Source organism: Gracilinanus agilis, chromosome 2 (genome assembly GCF_016433145.1).
Source record: "Gracilinanus agilis isolate LMUSP501 chromosome 2, AgileGrace, whole genome shotgun sequence".
NCBI lineage: Eukaryota > Metazoa > Chordata > Mammalia > Didelphimorphia > Didelphidae > Gracilinanus > Gracilinanus agilis.
This window is the reverse complement of record NC_058131.1, coordinates 253,229,497-253,253,596: the sequence shown is the minus strand read 5'-3', so window position 1 is coordinate 253,253,596 and position 24,100 is coordinate 253,229,497.

Genomic DNA, 24,100 nt, shown 5'->3' with positions numbered 1-24,100 from the left:
ACAGTACAGGTTTAAGGAGGGAAATGATTTTAGTATTTTTAAAAAAGTAACAAGTATACTTTAAAAAAATATCTAGGAAGGCAGATAGGATTGAGAACTAGGGCTAGAGACAGGAGGTTCAATATGACTTCAGACACTTCTAGTTGTGTGGCTTGGACAAGTCACTCAACCCCCATTGTCTAACTCAGTGGTTCCCAAACTTTTTTGGCCTACTGCCCCCTTTTCAGAAAAATTATTACTTAGCCCCCTGGAAATTAATTTTTTTTAAATTTTAATAGCAATTAACAGGAAAGATAAATGTACCTGTGGCCATCACCGCCTCTCTGGATTGCTGCAGCACCCACCAGGGGGCGGTAGCACCCACTTTGGGAATCACTGGTCTAACTCTTCCTGCTCTTCTGCCTTGAAACCAATACATAATATCAATTCTAAGATGGAAGGTAATGGTTTAAAAAAATCTAGTCCCCATTTTCCTCCTCTTATTCATTTCTGCGTCCAGTTCAATGTGTATCTATATCACTTGTCCAAAATTTTATACACACAGTCCTCAGCAGCTGCTAATACTTCCCTCTCTAAACCCACCTTCTTTCAAATTTGTGTATCTTTTATGAACTGATTTACATATGTAACCCTCCCCACCCCCCTTATAAAGTAATCTCTATGAAGGCAAGGATGACTTTTCCTTTTATTTGTATCCTGAACATTTATCACAGTTCAAGGACCATAGGAAGTACTTGTTGATTGAGATATCTGTCTCTAATTATCTAGTTGTCTATCTCTTTGTCTACCTATCATCAATCATCTATTTATCTATCAGTCTATCATCCACCTATCTGTCTATGTCTCATCTATCTGTCTGTATTTATCTCTCCTCAGGCTTCTAAATTCCAATTACTTATCATCAGCTAATCACTCTACATCTCTGTTTGGATATACTGTCAGCACTTCAAACTGAATTACTATCTTTGTTCCTGAACCTTTTTCTCCTCCAAACATCTTTCTGTTTAAGGCATTGTGAACCTTGGAATAACTCAGGTTCAAAATCTCGACTTGAGACTTTTCCTCTCTCTTACTCTTCCTATCCAGTCAGTTGTCAGGTCATGTTTATTCTGTCTCTAAACATCTTTCAAATCTCTCCCCTTGTCTCCAAATAGAAAACCTCTACCTTAGTTTAGGTTCTCATCATCTCTTTTCTATATTATAATCATAGACTCCTGCTAAGTTCCCCTGCTTCCAATTTCCTTTCAACCCATCCTCAAAAAACTTGCTAAATAAGCATCCTAAAACAAAACAAAATAAAAAGCAAAGTATCCTAAAGCATGTGACCCTGTTCAAGAAGCTTTAAACTAGAGATAGTCTATCATATCTTGAATGAAATGCAAATTCCTTAGTTTGGAATTAAAAGCCCTTAACATCTGGCCCCCACCTACTTTTCTAGTCTTGTTTCATATTACAGTGATACCTTGGTTTTCCTCCATAACCCGTCTGAAAATAATCAACAAAATCTGAAACTGATGAAAACCAAGGCAATTATTTCCATTTGAATCAATGTCAATCCAATTAATTCATTCTAGACACTCCAAAATACGTACCCAAAACACATTTCATAGAGAATAAATATAGTGTTTAATACTAAAAACAATAAGAAATGAATATAAAAGACTAATGTAAAGAATAAATGAGAACCTGAGCGGAACCCAGACCATCAGGATGCACTATGTGACTCTCTGTCTTTTGGATTTCCTGGGCAGTAATGACTCTCCCAAATCCAAGAACCTGAAGAATATCCTAGACAGCATCAGCATCAGACAAATGAGGAGTGGCTCAAGGTCATCGGCAAGTTCAGCAGCAAAAACATTGAGGATGTTATCGTGATCGCACAGGGGAGCCTGTTGCAGGCAGAAGAGTCCAGTGCTGACATGGGTCTTGGCCTCTTTGACTGAGTGCCCACCTGGATCCTTGAATGCTATTGTTTGGCTAGATGTCAGGGGTGATGCTCACACAAAAAGAAACAATGCAGTATCGAGCAGGAGAATGCAGTAGGTTGCTCTTTGTTTTTGCAAAATTGATAGTGAGGGCATGTGGGCAGGCCAACGAAATCAGAGGCAACCAATGAAAACCAGACAAATTTTTTGGAAAAAATTGATGAAAATCGAAACCAATGATAACCAAAGCCAGTGAAACCGAGGTATCATTGTACTCCTATTTTCATAGTCTCCATCCCAAAAAACCTGATCTGATGTTTATTCCCTGTACATGATGTTTCATTTCCTCCCTCCATGTTTTTACACAAATGATCCCCTACCCTTAGAATGTATTCACCTTCACCTTAAAGAATACTTAGCTTCCTTCAAAGTACAGATTTGGCTTCTCCTCCAACACAAGGACTTTCCTAGTCCCTCTCTCCCCCATTTTCAACATTCTTTCTCCATCCTGAAATTACTTTGTGTATGTTTTATATTCAGTTACTTATGTGTAAGTTGTATTTTTCCTACTCCCTTCCCACCAGGAATTTAAGTTCTTTTAGAATAATTTCTGTTTTTTCTTCAAAGCTTTAGCATCTGACAAAGGATTTTGTACTTGTTGGGCTAAGAGGTATTTGTTGAACTAAATTGACTTCAGAAGGCAAACCCAAAAATGGAATTTATGGGAAGGCAAGTGCTGGTTTAACATAAGGAAAAACTTCATTTAATTTGCCTATCTTAAAATCACAGGATCATAGATCATAGAGATGGTAAGGAACTTAGAGACCATCAAATTTAGCCTCCATACTTTATAAGTGGGGAAACTGAGGTCCAAAGGAGTTAAGTGATTTGCCCTGAGACTCAGAGCTAGTGAATATCTGAGCCCAGGCCTCCTTGGTTCCAAGGGCTTGATTCAATACACCTTTCTATTTCTCTGGGTTGCCTTAAAGATAAGAGTAGATAGATGATCCTCTAGTATCATTGGGGGTCTTTAAACAAACGCTTGACAATGACTTGGTGGCAATATTATAGAAGGGCCTCATACTTTGGATAAAAGTTGAACTATGTGACCCCAATATCCCTCCCAACTCTGAGAATCTATGATTCTTTTTTACAGGTGGGAAAACTAAGGGCTAGAACAGTGAGTCAGCTCATAGAAGATTACAAAGTTGGTTAATGGCAGGCTTGGAATTAAGATTCTTTCTCTCCCTCACCTTTTCCCTCTCCTTCTCTTTCTTCTTCTCTCTCTCTCTCTCTGTCTCTCTCTCTTCCCCTCTGCCTGTCTTTCTCTCCACTTCACATTCTATTAACAGAAATTTTGTTGTATTTCCTGAGCAAACACTAAATGGTTCTGGAGAGTGAAGAAGCATGCCAGGAACAGTTGTGCATCAGGGATATTAAAAAATTACCATGAAGCTTCCATTTGCAGACAATTGAGAGTTATCTATCATCTGTGTCCTGTGATGGGAACTGGAGGGAGAACTATATTTCTAAAGTTCTATAGTGAGTTGATGTCTTCTCCCAGACCTCCATGTCAGCCATGACAGTGATGCCACTTGGGAAACAGATGTTGGCGCCATGCAAGGCCTTGGGCTAACAATCATCTTGGCACAGGGGCACCTGAAAGAAATTAGCTTGCTGGCCATCGGCTGCCGTACCCCATTCTCAATAACTGGCTCCAGCCCCTGAAAATGTGCTGCAAAGAGGAAGGCTTTAACGAGAGAAAGACATTAAACATCAAACATCCCTTTGTCTCTGACAATTAATGGAGAAGAAAACCTAGTAATCAGTTGCAGATTTTTCTCTGTCTTGTTAGCGTGACTCGCCTCAATTATCCTAGTTGGCTCAGGCTCATTCTCATCATTGTCCTTTCCCAGAGGCTGGGACTAAAGCTGAGGTTTGAGGTCATTCAGACAGGTTAATGCTCCAATAGCCTCTCCTGAACTCTGCTGTTGGCTCGCTGGGTGGCTTCCGGAAAGCTTTTGCTCACCTGTTTCTGTGGCCTCAGCATCTACCTTCTGGAAGGGAATGATTGAGTTGAATTGTACAACACAGTGGAATGGAATCGCTTTTGGAGCCACCAGAATACCTGGGTCTCAATCCTGGTCTTGACACCAACTGTGTGACCAATCTCTTAACCTCTTTTGTCTCTGGTTTATTCATTTGCAAAATGGAGACAATAACACACTACTGATTGCATTAGATGCTTAGGGAAGCACTTTGCAGATCTTAATGTCGTGTGTGCACACACATGCATGCGTGTGTTTGTATAATCACAGGCTCTGGAAGAGGCATTCTTAACATTTTTGGGGGGTTGTTGTTGCTATACTCTTCTGACATTCTGGTGTAACTTATGTATACTTTCTTAAAAGAATGTTTTAATGCACAAATTACAATATTTAGGCTTTCCAGGGAGAATTAAATTCTATTGAAATAAAGTCATTGAGTTATGAAAAAAAAAACCCAAATTCAATCCCCCAGGTTAAGAATTTCTGTGCTAGGGCATGGATTTTTATAATAGAGATAAACAGAGAATGACTTGGATTATAACAGAGTCATCCAGTCCAAAACAAAGGAAGGAAGGAAAAAGCATTTATTTTGTGCTTACTATATATCAAAACACTGTGCTAAGTGAGGAGGATACAGAGAAAAGCAGAGACACCCCCTGCCTCATGTTAATCCTAACTTATCATGTGTGTATTTCATGGGCACTGAGGGCTTTGGTGACTCGTGCTTGGTATGGAGTCGAGAGATGGATTGAGATTCTTGCATTAACACACTGGGAAGGGCCCTTTTTTTTTTTCAGGCTGTCTTCACTAAAGCCAAGCTTCCCAGTGTTGGTAGTGTGGCAGTAAGGAAGCGGATGGCACTTCTGTCCAGGCTGCAGTTCTGGAAGATGAAATAGGGAGACTGGGGCCAGACAGATTGACTAATCTTCTAGGACAACCCTTGCAGAAAGCACTTGTCTTGTATAAATAATACCCCCCTTCTTCAGAGTGAATTTAATCAGTTCAAAGAGGAAAAAACACATTTTGTTTAGTCTTTTACTGGTCCGAAATGCCTGGTATTTAATAAACCCTGGAGCCAGCCCTCAGTGGGACAGATTTTTATAGGCTTGAGGCAACTCTTCATTGTTTCCCCTGTGCCTGGAGGGGTTGACCTGCTTCCAGCTGATTTGAATTTGCTTCCCCTCCATCTGATGCTGGAACCCGTTTAGATCCAAATTCTGAGAAATGTGGCATTTTGAGCCGGTCATGGTGGGTGTCATTACACATCACTGATCATTTAGGAATGCTACAGGACATCTCAAGTTTAAAGTACTTTTCCTGGTTCCACAGGAGAACTAAAACAGATGGGATTTCAGGGGGACCTTTTGACCCCTGGAATATTGTTGACCCATATTATAGTTCAGCCAAGTTACACTTGGGTTCAGGTTACACTGGGTGAGCTTTCTTCCTGCCTGAGGCATAGCAGCCGAAGGGCTCTAATTAGGAGTGTGACAGGCAGCCCAGGAGAGATTGGATGACTGATTGATCACTGAGTCCTGGCTCACAAAGAGAACGGTGGGATCATTCCCACCCAAGATCTCTGCTTGGTGGTTATCCTGTCAGGTGCCTGACGCCAGCTCCCAAAAGAGGCCCTCTGGGGAGACCCCTTCTCCAAAATAGAGACCGCTGAAGGTTATTGGGAATAGGGCAAGTCCATAGAGAAAATGATGAGGTTAGCTCAGTCTGTCCTTGAAGTTCTCCTGCATCTGTTTTTTGGAGCCCGTCTTACTGAAGGACTTTATCTCCCCCACCCCTAAGCCCCAAAGGCACCTATCTGCTATCTCGTCCTGAGAGTCTTGATCTCAGCTCTCTCTGTTGAAAAGCAACTTGATCAATAATCATGGGTCACAGTTTGTAAGAGCGTGGAAGCTGTGTCACAGCTTAGGTGTAATTTGGTCCAACCGTCCTATTTCATAGTTGAATTTGAAACTTCCAGTGGGAATGTGATTCACTAAAGTCACACAGCAAATTACTGGCAGGACCAGGGTGGAAACTCACTTCTCTTGTCTGCCAGTCCACTATACATTTATTAAGTACCTATAATTCTATAGAGGCAACTGGTAGCTCAGATTGCTAAGACTGGAGTCAGAAAAAGCTGAGATTAAAACAGATCTCAGATATGTGCTAGCTGTGTGATCCTGGGCAAGTCACTTAACCATCTCTTTGATTTAATCCACTGGAGAAGAAAATGGTATAAAAAGTTGGCCACAACTGAACAATTTGACAACAACAGGATTGCCATTGTTGGAGGCATTGTGTAAAGATAGGTACATGGCTGTGGGTGGCACTGTGAACTGGTCCTACCATAATGAAAAGTGACTTGGAATTATGTGAAGAAAGAAAATAAAACACCCAGGTCCTTTGACTCAGAGATTCAGAGGGCATATACCTGAGGGAGGTCAGTGACAAAAAGAAAGGCATACACCAAAATATTGGTAAGAGCATCTTAAGGAAGCAAAGAACTAGGAATGAGGTAGGTTCCCATTAATTATGGAATGCCTTAACCAAGCTGTGGTACATCTGAATAACAGGATATTACTGTGTTATCCTAATCCTTTTGCCTGAAATCATTTTGGATATCCCTTGGGGCAGAGACTCCATTCAGTCCTGCCTGAGATTGAGATGTACTTAACAGTTACTGTGTGCTAAGCATTTTGTTGATACCTGGTGTAGAGAATGAGGAGCAGACTGTGTGCTAAGCATTATGTTAATGCTGAGAGTATAGACTTAAAGTATTTTTGGGAAGGCACAACAACTGAAAATACCCTAATTGTCATAGCTTTGTAATGAGAAGATAGGCTGCCTTGAGAGGTAATGAACTACCTGTCACGGAAAGTGTTACAAAAAATCTGGATGCCCAAATGTCCAAGATTTTGTAGAGTGGTTTCCTGCATTGGACTTTTTGGGTCTATTTCATTTATGTTTTTGTATTCATAGCACCTAAGCATAGTGCTTGGTGCATGGGAGATGTGCAAAAATTGCTTGTTGATTGATATGAGATTGGTATAATTATTCTTGGGGTCCCTTTCAACTTTAAAACGATGAACCTATGCAAATGCTCATGTCTGTTCCCTCTAGCTGGAATGTCCTCTCTTTCTCGTCAGACTATCCAATTCCTCTTGAGCCTTCAAAGTCCAGCTCAAATGCCATCTCCTTCTCTGGTGTTCCCATAAGGTGATCTCCCCCTGGGAGACTCCAAAGCTCCTTGTAATGTTATGTTCATATTCTCCTTTGTGTTATAGTGCTGGGGAATTCCTCAACCCAGAGGTCCTAAGATTCTCCTGGAAAGCAATTCCTCTCATCGTAGACCATTTGACTGGAGGTCAATAAATCAGGAGAAAAGGCTAAAGATTAAAAAAAAAAAAGTTTAATTAGCACCAGCTGATGGACAGATGCTCCTGAAAGCAATACACACAAATACAAAGGTTTTTACATAGCCATAAGGTGATACTACCAGTGGCAAAGGGAAACTTGCTTCATTTGGGAGGTTGAATAATAGGGGTAGGATATGGGGTGATTTGGGGGAGAATGTGTTAACCTTAGATATAGAACATGTTCATCTTGAGTCTCAGGAGTTGACAAAGATCAGCATTTCTCTGAAGTTGGTCTATCGGAATATCCTGGTTGGGCAAGAAATCTCTAAGATAGTAGAGGCCTCTTTTAAAACAGAAAATGGTGAGATTCATCTTTCCAGCCAGAGAATCTCTTTTTACACAATCCTATAGATTTGGGGACACCTGATATCTGATACATAAATGAATGGACCCCTCCATGTTTTAGATTGTTTTATGAGGTATCTGAGGGATGTTGAATTTTATTGAACAATAATCAGTAGTAGCAACAGTTATTAATATCATAATCACTGAAATGCCATATAGTTCTGCAGGAAAAGTAATAATCCCCTCCTAAACCTGTCCACCTTCTTCTTTCATTTCACAGCTATGCAAGTGAGCATTCTCGCACTACTCTGATCATTTCTCTCTGGGGATATTATAGAGGGGATTCCTAGACAGGTAAAAGTTTAAAATTCTTGTGAAGTCTCTTCCAGTCTCCAGATTCTGGAATCCTATAATGCTTTCCATATAAAAGAAAAGCTAGTTTCCTAGCTCCCCTAGCCAAGGAATGAATTGAAATGTGTGTAGCCCCAAGAAGCCAGTAGATGTCTCTAGTACCTTCTGTATAAGCAGTGTTTTGGCAGAGAGCAATGGGAGTCCTCTATCGTTCTGGTGCATTCATGTTTAGGAAGAATTAAACCCACAACTTAGCTTTCAAAGCATACAGTCAGAAGAAAAGGAGAGAGTTATATATTGTGTGAAAGCTGAGGTCCCTGAGCTTCACTTACCTATAGGATCTGATATTTTCCCCAAGATTTGTAGGAGAGATGGTTTGGTGGCTTACATAGAAGTAGAGGAGAGGGTCACAATTTTTTTATTTAAACCACCCAGATTCTACCACCTAAATTTGTTGGGGCCCCTGAGCAAACCTGATGGTCATGAGAGAAATTCAATGAGAAGATGCAATTTTCTCCTGAGAGTCTGAAATTCTTTGAGAGCTCACAATATAATCAATCATGAAATACTTGTCTCTAAAATATAGGGAAGGACATTGGATTGGGAGTTGGGATACTAGATTCTAGTCCATTAAATTGCTACATGACTTCGGACTCAGGTCACTATGCTTCTCTGGGTTTCAAAATCATAGAATCAAGAAATTGGAAGTGATCCCAGAAGCCTTCAAGTTCATCCAAGAACTTAGCATATACAAGAAGTGGTTATCCAGTTTTTGCTTGAATACCTCTAATAAGCAGGAGTTTACCTGAAGTGATCCATTCTTCTTCACAATTTTTTCTTAAAAAAAAAAATCAGACTATCTAATGGTTTAAGCATTTTTTAAGCTTCTAGTTTTGTAAAACTATTTTTTTGGGGATATGATTTTCTTTAATTATCCAGAAATTTCTAACTTGGTGTTTACTTGGGTTTTAAAATTTGTTTGTGTTTTAGTTTTTTTTTTTTTATTTTTTGGTTACATGACCAATTTGTTAATCCATTCTTTCTCTATTTTTTTTTTGGTGAAAATGTTTAGAAATATATATATATATATATACATTTTTTCTTTCAGGACTGTTTTGACTGCATCCTCAAAACTTTGATATATTGTCTCATTGGCATTTTCTTTAATGAAAATCTAAAGTGTTTCTATGATTCGTTCTTTGATTCAAAAGGATTCTCTCCAGGTAATTTTTATTATTTCTTCAAAGGCCCTTGACTGAATATAATTTTATTGTATTATGGTCAGTTTAATATTTCTACTTTTCTGCATTTGTTTGTGAGGTTTTTATGCCCTAACACAGGGGTCGGCAATGTATGGCTCTTTCTAAAGGAGCCATAAAGTCAAATTTTTTTTAGGAGCTGTTACAGGAGTGCACTGTGAGCACTGTACGGCTCTCACAAAATTACATTTAAAAAAATGTGGCATTTATGGCTCTCATGGCCAAAAAGGTTGCCAACCCCTGCCCTAACACATGGTTCATTTTCTTTTTCTTTTTTTTTTTTTAGTTTTATTTATTTTTTTTAAACCTTTAACTTCTGTGTATTGGCTCCTAGGTAGAAGAGTGGTAAGGGTGGCCAATGGGGGTCAAATGACTTGCCCAGAGTCACACAGCTGAGAAGTGTCTGAGGCCAGATTTGAATCCAGGATCTCCCGTTTCTTGTTTTTCTTTTGGTTAGCACTGTGTTGACCCAAGAAAGGTACATTAAGATCTCCAACTATTAGTTTTATTTTCTATTTTTTCCTGTGAATTGATTAACTTTCCTGTTAAGTGTTTAAATGCTATGTCAATCAGTGCCTACATATAAAGTATTGATATTAATTAATTGTCTCTGTTGGCTCTAAGTCTAATGTAGTTTTCCTACATATAGCTTTTAATCATCTACTTTAACTATTGTCTTGTCTGAAATGATGATTGTTACTTTGCTTTTTTGAGATTATCTGAAGTAGAATGTAGACTTGTCTGAGCATACCTAGATCTAGGTGCCTGGAGGAGCCTTTGGAGCTTGTCCAGATTGCCTAACATGGAGGTGTCTTTGTCCCCTACTATGTGGGTGGGGGTAGCCTTCTTTGATTGGCTGCCTGCCTCTTTAAAACTGGTAAGACTGAACCATTTGTCTTTTTCTGCTGCTCTCTTATTGGTTGCATCCAGGAGGTAAATATCCCAGTTTACCTACAGAAAGGATGCTGTGTACTACACTTGTGAGTGGGGAAGGACTTTCCTTTCACTGCTCCTTATTTCCCCCAGCTCTGAGAAACAGACCTGGAGTTGTTTGCTTTTGTTCTATTATTTGTTCTCTTCAGTTTCAGGTGCCAGAGTTAATTCCCACAGGACCTGGGAGTTCTAGACAGGGAAGCTTTGATTCCATAATTGTGTGTGGGAGGTACAGCCAGCCATCCTGGCACAGAAGCCCTGAGGAAGCAGGGTAGCTGGGACTCAGTCTTCAGGGAGATTTTGGATTTTTTGTTTGGGACTATGCTGGATAGGAATTGAGGCAAGCTATGAACCCTAATCCTCACCCATCCCACAGACTGAGGTGGTGGTGGGGGGCACAGTAGGGGAGAGTAGGATTATGTGTATTATGAATTGGGAGATTAAGTTTGAATATTAGTGATTCTTCTTTTTGAAGTAAATTATTTTTTGTAAAAGGTTATATGATTGTGGAACTGCGACATGGGAGGCTACTCCTTACAACTGAGGAATTGGTGGAGTCTGGAGCCAATGTTAGAGAGCTTAGATGTTCAAACACCCTTATGGGGACCATAGAACTCTAGGGCTGGGGAAGAATGACATATAATATACCTTGTGTTCAGATGGGAGGGGCATGGTGGCAGGATAACAGAAGCATAACAGAATTTGTTCTAGCCCTTTATTTTAACTCTGAGCTTTTCTGTCTCAAGTGTTTATGATAAATAGGATATTGTTAGTTTCTACTTTTAAATCCATTCTACAATTTTCTCTTTTATAGGTGAATTCATTCCATTCACATTCATAGTTTTGATGATTAATTGTGTATTTCCTTTTATCTTATCTGTTTTCACTTTCCTCTCTTGCCCTTTTTTTCTCCTTCTTTGTGACAAAGAAGGTGACAGGAGAAAGGATGATTTATACTTTATACAACCTATTTTTGTTCTTCTACTCCTCTTCTTTTTCCTTGGCCTATTCCTAGATCACCAGGTCTTGCTTTTTTTTTTTCTTTTATACTTTATTCATGGTCTACCCTCTGAAGATATTTTGTTTAGTTTATGACTAATCTCCCCCTAAATTTCCCTTCTCCTACTTTCCTCTCTCATTCCCTCTGTTCCTCCCTGATTTCCTCTTGAGTTTAATGCATGTCTTCACCAAACATCACTTGTGTGCATGTATTCAATCCACCTTTGTCTAGTTGACATGAAAGTGGGGTTCACATGTAGCCTACTCCTCCTTCCACCTCTTCTTCCATGTTTGCATAGTTTTCTGTTTCGGCAGCTCAATCACATGAGATGATAAGTTTCACACTTTCTCTCAGCAGACTGAAGGGACTTATTGAAATTTCTCTTTAGTTTATCTCATTATTCAATCAACTGCACCTATTTTAGATTATTGCTAGAGTTTTCATAAGTGGGAGGGTTGAACTTCTGCATGACTTAATACAAAGTAAAAATCTGTATACTATCCCCAACAAGTGATTGTTCAGTCTCTAATGAAAGACTTCCAGTGATGCATAACTCATAATCTATTCTATTTAAAATTCATTTCAAGGGGGTAGTTAGCTGGCTCAGTGGATAGAGTTCCAGGCCTGGAGTCAAGAAGTCTTGGGTTCAAATTTGGCCTCAAATTCTCCCTAGTTGTGTGACCCTTGTAAGGATGGAATTTGTGCAAAGAGGATGGGACAAAAGGGGCCAGAGAAGGAGTGGCTTACAGTTGGGGACAGTTGAGACCAGAGGGATTCTGGGAAAAGCTCCAGAGAAAGGAGGAAGAGGAAAAGGCTTCCGTTGAGGGACTGAGAGAGGGAGGAGGAGGACATCTCAGCTCGAATCCAGTCCTGAGGGCTTCCTGAGGATCTTTCTTTGGACATTGAAACCCTGATTCCCTGGTCAAAGATTCCATCACATATCACCCAGCAAGACTTCAATCATCAAGTCAGCTAAGTTTTTGGACTCCATTTTGGGAGCAATCTCTTAGTCCTTTGGGGTTCCCACTCCCAAGCTTCTTCTCCCCCCCCCCCCCCATTCTCCTTCTATTTCTATTTCTATTTCTATTTCTATCCTTTTCTATAATTGTAAGTTAGACCAGAAAAGGTCTCTCAACAAGGTTGGGTAATGGGAGAAGGAGACTAAGAGATTGCTCCCAAAATGGAGTCCAAAAACTTAGCTTACTCGATGATTGAAGTATTGCTGGGTGATATGTGGTGGAATCTTTGACCAGGGAATCAGGGTTTCAATGTCCAAAGAAAGATCCTCAGGAAGCCCTCAGGACTGGATTCGAGCTGAGATGTCCACCTCCTCCCTCTCTCAGTCCCTCACCAGAAGCCTTTTCCTCCTCCTTTCTCTGGAGCTTTCCCCAGAATCCCTCTGGTTTCAACTGTCACCAACTGTCACCAACTGTCAGCCACTCCTTCTCTGGCTCCTCTTGCCCCATGTCCCTTGCACAAATCCCATCCTTACACCCTGGTCAAGTCATTTAAGCCCATTTGCTTAGCCCTTGTCTTCCTGTCTTAGAGTTTTACTAAGACAGAAAGTAAGGGTTTAAAAAAGATAAAATAAAATTCACTTCAAATCTTTTTATTCATCAAAAGGGAAATGGGCTGAGTCAGAAGACCTAGGTTCCAGTGTTGGTTTCAATACATATTAGCTTAAAGACCTTATGCAAGTTAACTTCCTTAGGCTTCCATTTCCTTATCAATAAACGAGCAGGTGAGCCTGTGTGACCTTTAAGATTCCTTCTCCCTCTAACATTCTGTGATTCTGAGTCTGGGTTTAGTCAAATCGCCTCTGTGTATTAAGTAGAAGTGACCTATTTAAGCAGCACAGAAAATGAATTCTTTAACATTCATTTGGAAATCATCTCCAGTCATATTTCTTATGCTTTTTGAAAGCACAATAAGATGGACAGATAACTGTATGCAATACCGAAACCAGACCTCCTTTCTTACCAACATCTTTCCTATTAATCCTGCATTTGCTATCTGTAATTATAATCAAGGAAGCTTTGGAACCTTGGGCCTTTGGAGTTCTGCTTGTGATTAAAGATGAGTCAAAATTGATTGGCTTAAATGAGAACACTTAAAAACAAAGAGCTGTTTTGGAGGTCCTGGGGCTTTTCCTTAGCGATGCCATCAACTTACCTATGTCAAATGGATGCTGCTGTCTCCACTGTTTTCTGGAAATAGAACTAACCCTGCGGTTTGCTGAAAGAATGTAATTTCATCAGTAAGACTTGATCCAGGAAGAATGCCACAGAAGGTGGTTAATAAGGGCTCTTATTTCTATAGTATTTCATAGTTTACAGTTTACTTTGCTGACTACAGACTTATGAGATAGTTCAGTTACTCAATCTATAAGCCTTTATTACGTTCCTACTATGTGCCAGGCACTGCACTAAATGCTGGGGATTCAAAGAGGAGCAGAAAGCAATCCCTCCCTCAAGGAGATCTCATTCTAATGGGAAGAAAACATACAAACCAAAAAGCATATCTGCACTTTATCTCCTCTCTCTGTCTTTTTTAACCCTTTACAATTTAGTTTCTGACCATATCATTCCACTAAAACTACTCTCTCCAAAGTTGCTAATCTCTTAGTTGCCAAATCCAATATTTTCTCTGTTCCTATTCTACTTACCTCCTTTGCAGACTTTGACACTGTTGCTCACCCTCTCCTCCTTGAATACTCTCTTCTTTCTAGGTTTTATGGAAGACTTTCTGTTCTGATTTCTCCTTTTAATGATTTTTTTTTATTTTTTTATTACTCATTTGTCTCTGATTTTTATTGATTATTTTTATTGATTACTCTTTTGTCTCTGACTGGACCCAGATAATGACTTTCACAGGGTTCTGTCCTAGGATCTTTTTTTCTTCTCCCTATTAAAAACACTGGGAAGCAGAGGTATAAATGGATTTTTTTCTTAAAACGACAATTATTTATAATGGGGGAACTCTAGAAACCTTCCTGAATAGATCAGGAGTGAAACAAGGATGTTCATTATCACCAACATTAGTTAACAGAGTATTAGAAATGGTAGCAATAGCAATAAGAGAAGAAAAAGAAATTGAGGGAATCAGAATGGACAAGGAAGTAATAAAATTATCTGTTTGCAGATGACATGTTGGTCTACATGGAAAATCCCAGAGATTCAACAAAAAAGTCAACAACAATTTTAGCAAAGTAGTAGGATATTAAAAAAAATCTACACGAACCATTGGCATTTTAATATATTACTAACAAAGTCTTATAAAAAGAGACAGAAAGAGATACTCCATTTAAAATAACCATAGATAGAATAAAATCCCTAGGCATTTATCTTTTCCATCTAGAGTACTTCATTCTAGGATCTCATCAACTTCCATGGATTTAATTGCCATCTCTATATGGATGTTTCTGAAATCTATCTGTCCTGCTTGAAACCCTTTGCTGACCTCCAGTCTCGTAGCTCTAACTGCCCACTGGATATCTTGAACTGGATGTCTAGTAAATATGTGAAACTCAACATAACCAAATTCAAACTCATTACATTTCCCCTAAACTAATGTTGGCGAACCTTTTAGAGACTGAGTGCCTAAGCTGCACCTTTAAGTTGTCTGTGAGCCTCCTGCATTACCCTAGTCAGTGGAGGGAGGAAGTGCTCGCATTGGGGTGCTGGGCAGAGGGGTGAGACATGTGAAAATTGTCCTCAGGTGCTGTGGAGAGGGGGAGAGGAGCAGCTCTCTCTGGCACGTAGGGGCACATGTGCCATGTTTTCACCCACACAGCTCTAAATAAACTCTATACCTTCTTCCAAATTTTCCTATTACTTATTTTTTAAAAAATCCTTATTTTCTGTCTTAGAATCAACACTAAGCATCAGTTCTAAGGCAGAAGGGTTAGGCAATTGGGGTTAAGTGATTTGTTCAGGGTCATAAAACTGGCAAGTATCTGAGATTAAATTTGAAACCAGATTCTCCCAACTCCAAGTCTGGTTCTATCCAGTAAGCCACCTGGCTGCCCCAATTTCCTGTTACTGTTGAAAGTAACCCCATCTTCCCTGCCCCTCAGGCTCATCCTTGACTCCTTACCATCTCTCACCTGCCTCTCCAGTCAGTCAGTCTATTGCCAAGGCCTGCTTATTTCATCTTTGCAACATCTCTTGACTACATCACCTTCTCTTCTCTGACACTTCCAGTACAAACCTTTATCACTTTAGGTTTGGATTGTTGCAATGGCCTACTGATAGGAAAGGCAGATGAGGGGTAATTTATTAATTTGTTTGTTTACTGATTTTAAAAAAACCTTTACCTTCTCTCTTAGTATCAATTCTAAGAATAGTATTTAATAATATTTAAATCTCACCTTCTGACTATGAATTGTCTCTTGGTATCAGTCCAAGGCAGAGGAGGGGTAAGGGCTAGGCAATTGGTTCTGCCACTGCCTCCCAACAACTCAGTGAGGCAGACAAGGGCAGTTATTACTCCATTTTACAGCAGCAGAAAGAGTTTAGAGGGATTAGCATAATAATAATCATCATCATCATTATTATCATAATAGAGGAAATGGAATACTCCAGAGTTCTCCTCCTATTCTTTACTGTCACTGTGACCACTGTCATCAAGTTGTTGTGAACACCAAATATAAATAGAGCACATTGAAAACCTTAAGGAACTATATAAATGTCAGTTTTTATGATTAAATGACAATAGATATGGAAGCAATTTAAAAACTATTAGTAAATAATGCACTATATAAATATTATTATTATCATTATTACAAGTGACTTCCCAGGAAACTCAATAAATTGGCAATTAAAGGTATGGGTCTAAGATATCTTCAACTTAAAGCAGTAGAATGTTAAGAACAGTTAACTGCCCTGGTTCCTACTAACAATTTAACAATTTAAGATGGGAAATGGTCACAAATGCCTTGGGGTACATAGTAAAATTATACATGGAACAATAGGAGAGATGTTAAAAGTTTGGAGAGCATCAAGGGCAGGAGGGCAACCAAGATGGTGGCAGCCTCAGGCTGACACCACATGGGGATTTCCCCCCACCCCCCCCCCCCCCGCCTTCCTTTCTAGACAGGCATGGCTATATACATCACTTGGATATGTTGGGTGTCACCAGTTACAATCCTTCTGGGGAGATGGAAAACTTCAGGTCCTTACCATCTACACTAATGCTGTGCCCTAAGGTCTTTCCACCCTAAGGCTTTACCATCTACTCTGCCATTATACTACATAGCTTACTGAATGTCACCATCTGGCTTTCCACTACAACTTCCAGATTCCCAAGAAATGTCACTTGGGATGCTGACAAATGCTAAGGACTTTGGGGTCTTACTATCTGTCCTCTTGCTGAGCCTTCAGGATTACCAGGCTTTTCTATCAGTCACATTCCTCCCATATTAGTTGTCTTCCCCCCAATTAAAACATGAGCTCTTTGTGAGCAAGAACTATCTCACTTTTCTATTTGAATCTCCAGCACTTAGCATGTGGTGTTTTGTACATAGCAAGTACTTAATAAATGCATTTTCATTCATTCACTCATTCGTTTACAAATGAGGAAACAGACTCAGAGGCATTTGCACTCATGATTAAAGATTATAGGTAAGGCTTTCAGTTCAGTATGCTAAGAGGAAAAAAAGCATCAATGAATGAATGAATGACCAAGTTTTTATTAAGCACTTACTATGTACAAATCACTGTATTGAACACTGAGGAAACAAATAGAAAAGAAAAACTGTACTTGGCTCTCAAGGAGTTTACATTCGAATCATGAGAATCCATCTCTATGAGGAGTTTCAACTTTAAATAGCATGGAAACTCCCGGTAGTCCTTGAGGTTAAAACAGCAAAACAAATCATAATATATCTTTTAAAAACACACAGCAAAAAACCTTACCCTCCATCTTATTGATTCCAAGACAGAAAAGTGGTAATAGCTTAGGCCATTTGAACGGAGGACCTCCTATCTCTAGGCTTGGCTCTCAATTCACTGCACCACCTAGCTGCTGCCATATCTTTAAAATGTTATTTTGACTAATAAAACCATATCCATTACTTTTTTTGAAGTATCTGACAGTGCCAAGAACCTTAGTAGTAAGAACTGTTTTTTCCAGGTCTTCCGAATCTGTGGCTGCTAAAGAAGCAATGGCTGTAGAAGACATCACCAGTTCATATCTCCCCAAGCTCTGGTTCCCTGGATGGTGATTGGGGTGTGTGTGTGTGTGTGTGTGTGTGTGTGTGTGTGTGTGTGCCTCATGGCACCTTGTTGCTTCAGTTCAGCTGGCTTACCTACCATGGTGGCAGTGGGTCTGGGATCAGATGAATTTCTCCCTTTTTGACTGGTTGGTCCAGTGCTGTATACACAGTTTGAGCAAGAACTCTGTTTCACCAACGTTGAGCTATCTGACCACTTCTGAACAGAGCTAATCTTTTTCAAATTATATCATAGAAATGTAAAACATCACCATGAGCTTCTTGGAAAAACAATGAAAGGCTCAGAACAAGGAGATCATTTTATTTTTGTTTCCTCATTCACTCTTTTTTTTTTTAATGATCTTTATTTTATCCCAGTGACAAATTTACACATAAGTTTTCCAAGGGTCCATGATTCATGTTGTCTCCCTCTCCTCTTCCCTCCCCACTCCTGGAGCTGACAAGCAATTTTACTGGATTATACATATATTATCATTCAAAATCTATTTCCATATTATTCATTTTTGTAAGAGAGTAATTTTATAAACCAAAACCCCAAATCGTATATCCGTATAAACAAGTGATAAATCATATATTTTCATCTGCATTTCTACTCCAACAGTTCTTTCTCTAGATGTGGATAGCCTTCAAGGAGATCATTTTTAAGTGAAACACATTTCTTGATGATTCTATAAGGGTGATGTGTCATAGCTAAGTCTTGTAAGCAAAACTACTAATCTCCCTGATACTGCCATACACATTGGCCTCATTTACCCTTCGGGCCTATAGAGTTACAGTAAGACAGAAATGAAAAAGACGTCAAAGGTCACCCAGACCATCCCCTTCACTATATATAATTAGTAAATTGTGAGCAAGAGAAGGTAAGAAAGTGCCTAAGCTGATACAGTTAGTTTGGGGCAAAACCAGGATTTAAACATAGGAATATGGAATCCAAGTTCAATGTTCTCTCTAATCAATAGCATTGCTTTATTATGAATTTGCTTTGGTCTGACTCTCCAAACAATTGGCCCAGTGGAAAGAGTCCTCAGTGGAGGTTGGGAAACCTGGGTTTGAGTCCATGTTTGCCACTGACCCAAGACCTCCTATGGAACCAAGCAAATCCCTTCCTCTTTCAGGTTCTTAGTTTCCTAATATATAAAATTAGGATTTAGATTAGATGAACTACAAGTCTCTTCCAGCTCTAATATTCATGAAGAGTTAAATCTAGCTCTTTGGAATGTTTTTGTTTTTGTTTTTCCTTCTGGGAGTGGGGGGAGAGGAATGAAGAGTCATGGGATTGGATTGGATTTGGGCACAGGCAAGTGTAGTTTCATTAGCATAAGGGATTCATGCTATAGATCCTTATATAGCATAGGAACTCCCTTCACTGATGCAGATTTGCCTCAGTTTCCTCATCTGTCAAATGAGCTGGAGATGGAAATGGCAAGCCACTCCAGTATCTTTGCCTAGAAAACCTCAAATGGGATCCTGAAGAGTCAGATACAACTGAAAATGACTCAACAACAACAAACAAGGTGACTTACTTAATATTTTGTTAAATGATAACATGTTTTACCTTTTTGTGGAGAAATGAGGTAAATTCCCTTTTCTTAGGCTGGGAGATGCTTGCAATGGAGACTGTCAGGCTACAGGTGAATGGATTCTACTTTAATCTTGGTTCAGCCCAATTTATGCTATGGAATCCTATGGAATACTACTGGAGGTCAGAAGTTTGAAGGTAGTTCAGGGAAGGAAATTTTGTATTGTGCCTCTTGTTTTGCAAAGCAGCTTCAGAGATAGGAAGACCTGAGTTCATGTCCTACTTCTGACACATACTGTCTATGTGATTCTGGGCTAGTCATTTAACCTTAGAGATTTAGGCAATTTTTAAGATATAAGGTGCAGAGAACATGCCCAAGACTTGTGAAATCAGAGGTCCAGTTCTATCTCTCTCCCTCTTTTCTGTAGGGGTAGAGAGAAGGGAATTCCAGGAGTAGCCAATTTAAGAAATAAAAGGGGGCAGCTGGGTGGCTCAGTGGATTGAGAGCCAGGTCCAGAGACAGGAGGTCCTGGGTTCAAATCTGACCTCAGACACTTCCCAGCTGTATGACCCTGGGCAAGTCACATAACCCCCATTTCCTAGCCCTTACCACTTGTCTGCCTTAGAACCAATACCCAGTATTAATTCTAAGATGGAAGGTTAGGGTTTTAGAAAAAAAATTAAGAAATAAAAGGGGATTATAGACAAAAGGGGGATAAATTTTGAGACAAGAATGAGTTGGGAATATCTGAAGAAATGGAAACTCATGAGAATTCCCTTCCTATTAGAATTTGTAGCACCTCAGAGATCATCTAGGCCATACCATGTGTAAAGGAGTTGGTCCATGAAAGTCCAGGACTAAATCACAGAAAAGCAGTTCATAATGAAGAATTAAACTAAATATTACCTAAATGTAAACAATGCTGGGTAGCATCTTTATGAGGTACAAACAAATCACTTGAGTATATAAAGAAGGAGCAACATCACTGGGAGAACAATGACTGGGCACCGCATGGTGACCCTTAAAAGACACAAATTGAGTCAGTTTGAGATAGTTGAGTCAAGAACCAGAAGTTGTGGAAGGATCCAACTCTACCTCCTGAGGATGGGGAGAGGAGAGAATTTTCTGTCTTCTATCCCTGGTCCCATGTACCAATTGACAAAGCTGAGCTCCTTGCATCAGAGACATCCTATCCAGCAGTTTGAAAGTCAGGAAAGGCGAGTCTGAGGCATAGTTGGGGAGGTTGAACTATCCACTCCAGGTAGACACAAATTTATAAAGACAGTTATTTAAGAAAAGAAGAAATTTAGAGAAGTGGGACATCTGCCAACAGAATTAGCTTTGGAAAATGAGAGTGAAGCTACAGATAGGAAAAGATTTTGTGAGCCCAGTTGAAAATCCCCTTCTAATGAATGGTAATAGATATTTTGAAAGAAAAAGCCTGAGAAGAGTAGCATATTCAGTAATTTGGGGGAATAAAGGACAGAAAAAAGGAGAGACAAGCAGATGGCTGCTTAAAAAAATGGAAGCCAAAGGGGCAGCTAGGTGACTTGATGGATTGAGAACCAGGCCCAGAGACAGGAAGTCCTAGGTTCAAATCTGGCCTCAGACACTTCCCAGTTGTGTGACCCTGGGCAAATCATTTAACCCCCATTTGCCTTGCCCTTACTGCACTTGTGCCTTGGAACCAATGCATAGTAGTGATTTTAAGACAGAAGGTAAGGGTTTAAAAAAAGAAGGAAGCCAGGTACTTCCTGGTAGCTAGGAAGTCAGGAAATTGATAGTAAGTAGTGGCAGCCACAAATCTGAAGGATTATCAGTGAACAACCTTTCTTTTTCTTTAAAAAAAAAACGGGTTTACTATTTTATTTTTTCCTAATTACATGTAATATCAATTTTAAACATGTTTTCTCAAATTATGAGATCCGGATTGTTTCCTTCTCTCCCTTCCTTTCTCCTTCTCTGAGATGTCAAGCAATTTGAACTGAGTTATACATGTATGATCATGCAAAACGTATTTCCATATTGGTCATGTTGTGAGAGAATACTCCTATAAAACCCAAGCCCTAAAATGAAAATACACACAAATAAAAATAAAAAAGTGAAAAATAATACGCTTCCATCTGCATTCAGACTCCACCAGTTCTTCCTCTGGAGGTGAATGGCATTCTTTGTCATACATCCTTCAAAAGAATCATCTTGGATCATCGTATTGCTGAGAGTAGTGAAGTCTTTCAGTTAGTCATTGCACAGTATTGTTGTCAGTGTGTAAAATGTTTCTGATGCTGGGAAAGGAATGGTGTTGAGGAAAGAGTACATGGTACCACTGTTTACTTCTATTCTTTAGTCACCTAGTTTGGGGGTATGGAGAAGAAAAATTAGCAAAGAAATTCATAGTTCAGTTTAGTTTAACAAACATTTATTTAGCACATATACCCTGCTGGGTTCTGAGACTACAAAAACGATAGTCTGTACGCTCCCTGACATCAAGAAGTTTATTGTTTTTATACACAAATGCACCTGGGGGGCATGTCCATTTGTGCAACTCCCCTCCTCGCCACCACTCCAGGGTCATGTTCCCTGCTTTAAGCCCTACCTCACAAGCCCCCACTACTGGGTTTAGTTTTATTGGCCAAGAAGAGGACGTAGGAGTCCAAAGAGAAAGATTTTTAATCAGTAAGCTAAGTAAATAGAACGATGAGAAAAGATTAACTGTAGTGGACACATAGGATGATACAGTCCTCTAGAAGTTACCACAATATTAACATGGGAGCAAATTTGAGAGCATGTGTGAGAGCAGAGAGAACATATATGGAGGGCATAAATATCTCTATCTATATTTACATACAGATATAGATACATAGGCAAGAAATGCATATGGCTAGGGAATATTTGTGAAGAAACACGTGCCAGAAATGCATGTGACTAGGACATATTAATCAAGGGCACACATACAGGGGACGTGTGCGGCCAGGGCACCTCACTCCTCTCATGGTGCAGGACTGCTGAAATTCTCTGGTGGTGTCGCCAGGATGCTTTCCACTGGGTGTTAGATATCTCCTTTCTTTCTCATTCCCTTCCTGGCTCTGTTCCAGACTTTCTGGATTTCAGAATCATGCCCTGGCCCCGATACCTTCAACCCTCCCAATCACCCTTTTAACTTCTTCTTGTGCATTGGCTTCTCCTTGAGGGCAGCAATGGTTTTTTTTATTTTGGCTTATATTGGTATCCCCAACACTTAACATAAGGTACTTAATAAATGATTATTTCCTTTCTTCCTTCTCTGCTGAGCATCATTCCATTAGTCTCAGTCACTGGACTTCATTTCTTAAGGTCCATCTGCTGGCCTGTTGACTCAGATCTGCTAAGTTTAGTGACTAGAAAGCTTCTATCTAACAAGAACGAATGGCCAGTTCTTTAGACTATAAACCCTCACATTTAGCTAAAAGTAGTTGAAGAGACCTTGGCCAGAGTGCTCTCAAGCTAATGTCTAATTAAAAAAAAAAAAAAAAAAAAAAAACTCTTACCTCCCATTTTAGAATCACTGATTCTAAGGCAGAAGGGTACTTTCCTGGGATCACACAGCTAGGAAGTGTCTGAGACATTTGGACCCAGAACATCCTGTCTTTTGGCCTGGCTTGATCCAGGGAGCCATCTAGCTGCCCTTTGTCTATTTTTTAATAGCCTACTTTTGGTGCTGATATGAAGTTTGCTGTCTCAGACAAGTAATTTCCATTTAACCTCTGATGGAGATCCTGAGCTCCTCAGATCTTTTTTGTTGAGCTTTGTCAAAGAAAACCACTGGGAGTTGTGTGAAGGTTGTAGCTGTGAAGCCCGCTTTGCTTCTAAGATTCTATCTGGATTGTCAGACAAAAAAAATCTACAAAGAAATAACCAAGAAATAACCACTGAATAAAAAAGCAAGGACATTGAGTTGGTGACTGGTGAGAGATGCTTTTTTTTTATAGCTAATATTTATTTAATTTTTTGGGCTTTGGAGAGAACTTTTTTATTATTTTTAAAATTTTGAATATTTTCCCATATTTACATGTTTCATATTCTTTCCTCCTCCCCAAACCCCCCTAACTCCCCTTAGCCGACCCATAACTCCACTGGGTTCTACATGTATCCTTGATTAAGCCCTAATTCCATATTATTGATAGTTGGGCTAGAGTTATCATTTAGTTGTCTTCATCCCCAATAATATCCCCTTCTGCCTATGTGTTCAAGCAGTTGTTTTTCTTCTGTGTTTCTCCTCCCACAATTCTTACTCTGAATGTGGCTAGTTTTCTTTCTCATAAATCCCTCAGCCTTGCTCTGGATTCTTGCATTGCTACTAGTAGAGAAGTCCGTTATGTTCAGTTGTACCAGTGTATCAGCCTCTGTGTATAATGTTCTCCTGGATCTGCTCCTTTCACTCTGCATCAATTCCTGAAGGTCATTCCAGTTCACATGGAATTCCTCCAGTTCTCTATTCCTTTGTGCACAATAGTATTCCATCACCAACAGATACCACAATTTGTTCAGCCATTCCCCAATCGAAGGACATTCTTTCATTTTCCAATTTTTTGCCACCACAAGGAGCATGGCTATAAATATTTTTGTACAAGTCTTTTTCCTTATTATCTCTTTGGGGTATAAACCAAGCAGTGCTATGGCTGGATCAAAAGGTAGATAGTCTTTTAAAGCCCTTTGAGCATAGTTCCAAATTGCCATCCAAAATGGTTGGATCAATTCACAACTCCACCAGCAATGCATTAATGTCCCAATTTTGCCACATCCCCTCTAACATTCATTACTCTTCCCTGCTATCATTTTAGCCAATCTCCTGGGTGAGTGGTGATATCTCAGAGTTGTTTTGATTTGCATTGCTCTAATTATTAGAGATTTAGAACACTTTCTCTTGTGCTTATTGATACTTTTGATATCTTTATCTGAAAATTGCCTATTCATGTCCCTTACCCATTAATCAATTGGGGAATGGCTTGATTTTTTAATACAATTGATTTAGCTCCTTGTATATTTGAGTAATTAGACCTCTGTCAGAGTTTTTTGTTATAAAGATTTTTTCCCAGTTTGTTGCTTTCCTTCTAATTTTGGTTGCATTGTTTTTGTTTGTACAAAACCTTTTTAA